General features: G+C 40.5%; 1 pseudogene; it reads right to left on the bottom strand.

Moving 5' to 3' along the window:
- Positions 1-290, bottom strand: part of LOC102473332 (GTP-binding protein 10-like) — a 19,558-nt pseudogene extending 19,268 nt beyond the window's left edge.
- Positions 291-5,414: the final 5,124 nt, after the last annotated feature.

Genomic DNA, 5,414 nt, shown 5'->3' with positions numbered 1-5,414 from the left:
AGGAAAGGTTCTAGCTTTTCCCCATTTAGTGTGATATTAGCTATGAGTTTGTCATATGTGACTTTTATTATGTTGAGAAATACCTATTTTACTGAGAGTTTTAATCATGACAGGATGCTGTATTTTATCTAATGCCTTTTCTACATCAATTGATATGATCATGTAGTTTTAATTTACTTTTGTTATTGTAATGCATTACATTTATTGTTTTACCTTTATCAGCCACCCTTGTATTTCTGGAATAAAGCCTACTTGGTCTTGGTGTACATTAAAAAGATGATCAAATCCATGAATATACTTTTTTTTGGGGGGTGGGGTTAAAGTGTTACTGTTTTATTTTTTCTTTTGTTGAATACACAGTTGTTTTACTGGCAGTCCAAACAAACAAGTACATAAAGGAAATATTAAATTTTCTCTTGGCAGCAGTCAAGATAAACTGCGTAGATTAAAATGCCTCAATTTAACCTGAAGAAATGATTTTGAATCATACAAACTTTTAAGAAGAAAAATAAACAGTGTCCAAAGTGATTTTTCCAGCTTCTAACACATTTTCAGAATAACTCTCAAACAAAAAAATTTAGAAATATTGACCGCCTTAAAAATATGTCAATACCATATAGCTTTATGAGAAATAACTTCTAAAATTTATGTATGTTTTATTTTAAAATGGATCCCAAGTTTTAAATAAACTGCTATCAATATCGTTTCCTTCATTTGAAGGTGCTTATCTCTGAGGGTAGGACACACACGTCCTTTCTAAACAAATACTGATTTTTACAAATTAACACCAAACACGTGAACAAACTAAAACAAAATCACTTAAAATACTTTAAGGGAGAAAAGAGTTTTTACCCCTTAAGTCATCTTTAAGTAAACTGGAGATGACAGTACTTTTTATTTCTTTTTTCTTTTTTCTATAAGAACTCTCAACGAGACACTGGCAGTTTTAACTCATATCGCAGTCTCTGTCAGGAGACGCTGACATTAATGATGCCCATGGAGATGGCACTTGCCTCGATGGCTCGGTTTGAATAGACACATTGCCAGGCTGGTTCTCCAAATCAGAGGCAAGGATGCTCTCTTCTCTTACATCAAGAGTCTGTTGGGAACCAGCAGTTAGCGTAATGGCTGTCGCTGGACTCCCACGTAGTCGACCGAGGTTCGCGTCCCGGACCCAGTGGCTTAGAACTCACACCGGGCACGTGTGCGTGCATGCCCAAGATCCCGAGAGGAGAATGGAGGAGAAGGGATTGCGGCGTGACCAACCCCCCTGGGAGGTGATTTCTTGCTTTCTGTCTCTGTCTCTGTCTGTCTGGCAAGCGCATGTGCCCTATAGAGAAAACCTCTCAAAAACAAACAAACAAGCACTAAACTTAAGAAACAGTTGTACTTCCATATAACTATGATTTTTTTTTCTTTTAAACACATTATTTGTTGTTTTATAAATTCTTTAGATAATCATTTTAGGGGCCAGCAGGTGGTGTGGTGTTTAAAAGGTGCTGGACTCCCACATGGCCAACTGTTCAAGTCCCAACCTGGTGGCTTGCTTTCTCAATTTCTCTCTCACTCTGTCCCTCTCTACATGAATACATAAATAAATAAAGTAAAATAATTCTTTAAAAATATAACCATTTTTGAGAAATATAAGGAATAAAGGCATTCAAGTGCCTTTTGAAGGGCATTAGACTAGTCTACTTAAGTCTATACATCAGGAATTACAAACGATAGGCTAAAATTAATTTGTAAGTGTGTGTGAAACATGTCAAAAATTTAAGTATTAATTTAGAGGAACAGAACTTTTAGGCACCTCTGTAAGGTTCAAAGATTATACTAACTCTCATCTAACCCATCTTTATCATCACAATTAATTTATATTGTAATATTTTTATTGACAAGGTTTATTTAGGATAGGATTCGACATTCAGATAAGCCAATGCTATTTGGTATGTTTCTATTAGATACTAGGGTCTATGCTCAGCAAACAGACCAATAAGATTTTTCCCATTCTTCTGATGTGTGATGTTCTAGCATATTTGGCGCAATGATTTACAGCTCCTACAGTACCTGGGGGCTACAAGTTATTCCAATGAACAGGTTTCCCAACTGTCCTGCCTTTACTGTTTAGTAATGAAATATTAGAAATAATAATAGCTAGTCCTTTACTAGGAGAACTGTTATTTTAGGATCCTACAAAAAAGAAATTTAACAATCAATCCTTCTAAGACAGCTTTATGACAAAGAGAAAGCTATAAACACCAGGCTATAGAAACTATACTCCCAGATACGTCTATGGGAAGAACACATGGGTGCCCCAAGTTCTACTTCTAATGGAAATAGCAAAGTTGTAGTAGAACTCTAGTTCTGACATTGATGGGCTTGTGGATCCCTGCAAGGGCAATTAGCATCTGAAGGTTTCTTATCTGAAAGAGGAGAATGTAACAGATCGTCTCTAAGGCCATTCCCAGGCCTAAATTCTAAGATTCCTGGGCTGCTAGAAGGTGGCACAGCAGTAACCTGATGCTCTGATCCACATGGGAAGGTTTTGCGTGTGCTCCTAGAGACCTCCCTGAACACACAGGGTGTGTGTATGCACAGGGTCCAGAGCTGGCTGAATCTGGGGATTGAATCTCCGTGTGAGAACTCTGCTATGGGTGCCTGTAATTCGGTCTCCTGTTCATAAAAGAAATACACTCAAATGATTCTAAGATTCGGTTTATACTTAAAATTCAAAGTGTCCTTCGAGAAAACGTATTCGGTTTCCCACCCCACCCAGAGGCAGAGTTAGCTGGGCCTCTGAGTTCTCATGCTACTTCATTCAGTCCGTTAGGGTAGTCATTAGAAAATGTACTAAAATGCATAGCCAGAAGGCTCTGTTACTCTAGCTGAGAGAGAGTGTCTTTTGGTCTTCGTAGATTTGTCATCAACAGTTAGTCTAGTTACTTGGTATGCAAGATACGCAACAAGTGTTCGTGGAATACCTTTAAATCACGCTATGAAGCAACATGTGGTATGCCTCTTTGTTGGAGCCCTAAGCCATATTCTACAGGTACTAACACTTCCATCTCAAGTGTCTGCAGTAAAGAAACAGGGTGATCATACCTGACAATGAATAATAATCCTTATTTTGTACATTTTAAGTTAAAAGTTGAAGTAAATAAGTTTAAGGGAAAAGGTGACTTACAGTCTCAATCTCTGAGATTCTTTGGCGTGCTAACATGGTGTGATCACCTTGTAGAGCTGTATCATTTTTAACTCCTCCATGCTCTCCTCTATATTATGGGCATGAACTGTGTATTCATGATCCAACGCTCAGAAGAAAAAGAGACCTCCTAAGGGCAGAGATTGATTCAGAACTGAAAAAAGACTAAAACATCTGAAGGGGCAGAAAAAAAGGGGAAAAAAAAAAAAGTTTGAAGAAGGTTAACCGAAAACGTAATGTGACGGTGTAAGAGAGGAGTGAGGTTACACAAGGCCAGGGCGGGGAAAAGAAAAGAAGTAAAGACATATGGTTTTTGGCCTGAAAGCGTTTAGCTTTCAAGTTCCAAAAAAAATTTCATGGAGTACTTGTCTGTTCCTCAGTATTTATCTTTCTAGTTCATGCACTCCCCTGGTGGCTGGGGAAGCGTGAAAGCTGCTGGCACCCATGCAGGAAGGCATAAAGGAAGACCGGAAGCCCAGCACCTGACAGATGGGTGGGGAGTCCTCTGGGACCCTCTGTGTTCTGAACATGACAAATCATAATAGCTTCCCTGCACGAAGAAATGCTGACAGGTTTGTCTAGAAGAGCTCAAGTTGCCCCCCCACCCCCCGCTTTAAATTCTTATAAAGTAACACCTAAATCAAGACGAGCCAGGGAACACAGTGATGGCAAATTTGGATTCCTAGGCTCTACCTAGATTCACGCCCCCTCAACGTGAGCTATCACAGACCTGCTTTTTAAAAAGCAGCTGTTGACAGTCTGGAAAGCAATGAGTAGGCAAAGCCGACCGCAGGCAGCGTGGGAGCCCTTGCCGCAAGGCTGAGCAGAGATGACTCAGCAGGTTAGAGCTGTGTCCCTTGGGTTCTGGCGTCTTTGCTCCAGTGCGGGCTACAAATGCACATGAACTGGTCTTACTCCAGAGACCATCTGGGAGCACCACGGAGTGGCTAACACAAGTTGGCACAATACACAAGCAGGTTTTTCTGAAGAATGCTAGCCCCAGGTTTTGGATGACAACGTTCCTTCTTTTTCTTTTTATGATGTTTAGTTGTATCTGTAGCTTTCCCTTCATAAACTATCTCTACACTTAGACTCCAGGTCCTCCTTTTTGTTCTCCTGTGTTTGGTCTCTTTGTCTGGTGATTGGCTGTCGGAAAAGCTGTCACTCTCATTTCTGTGGTTACCACCCAATTTTGATGAAGATTTTTGGTAATAACTTTCCTTTACTTTGGAAGTAAATTCACGAGATGGTTGAGCCGCTTCATTGCTACCCTACAAAATAATATCTTGTTCTTGAATTTTCCTCAAAGATCTTTCATCTTGGGACCAGTAGTTAGCACAATGGTTTTGTTGCTGGACTCCCATGTAATCGACCACGGTTCAAGTCCCGGACCTGGTGGCTTAAACTCACGCGGGGCGTGTGTGCGTGAGTGCCCAAGATCCCGAGAGGAGAATGGAGGAGAAGGGATTGCGGTGTGGCCATCCTCCCTGGGGGGTGATTTCTCGCTTTCTGTCTCTCTGTCTCTCTCTGTCTTTCTGGCGAGTGCACGCGCCCTATATCGAAAACCTCTCCAAAAAAAAAAAAAAGATCTTTCATCTGCAGTAATTGACCTCCTTATTGCAATTTGTCATAATATGAGAAATTTCAACATCTCTAGATCTTGCTGAAATGCCTAACCCTTCAAATAGTACTCTATATCTGGTGGAGTTGTTCTTTGATTACAGTACTACTAGGTGAATCAACAGAAGCATTTCTGTCCCTTGTCATAGTTGTTCGGTAGTGAAATTGCAGAACAGCAGGGGTAGCAAAAGAACCATTACATGAAGGCCTTAGGACATACTCCTTGAAGTCATCTTCTGCTTTCACAGAATGGAAAATTGAATCGAAGGGCTGTTTACATAGCGGACATTCAGCTTAGGTTTTTTTGACCATTCCTGTACACAGCGAAAACTTATGTAAGCAGTGAGCTAAGTAAGATGCATTGTCAAATCTCTCCAAGCATATAGGACACTTAGAATCAAGAGATGCCCCAGCTGGTACTGTCTGCTGCAATTTGCTAGTACCAGCTCTAGGTGAAAAATTGTCCATTTAAAATTCCTTAGTAGCTGATGCCACTATCTCAGGAGATGGTGGCACAGGCCCAGCTGAGGCGTTTGTGATAAGCTCTCGACGGCCCAGAAAGCTCAGTCAGTGACTGCAGGATCCATGAAGATCT

This window comes from Tupaia chinensis, unplaced genomic scaffold (assembly GCF_000334495.1).
Source record: "Tupaia chinensis unplaced genomic scaffold, TupChi_1.0 Scaffold000067_1, whole genome shotgun sequence".
NCBI classification, from domain to species: domain Eukaryota; kingdom Metazoa; phylum Chordata; class Mammalia; order Scandentia; family Tupaiidae; genus Tupaia; species Tupaia belangeri.
The sequence above is the reverse complement of the archived record's forward strand: the minus strand, read 5'-3'. Positions and strand labels throughout refer to the sequence as shown.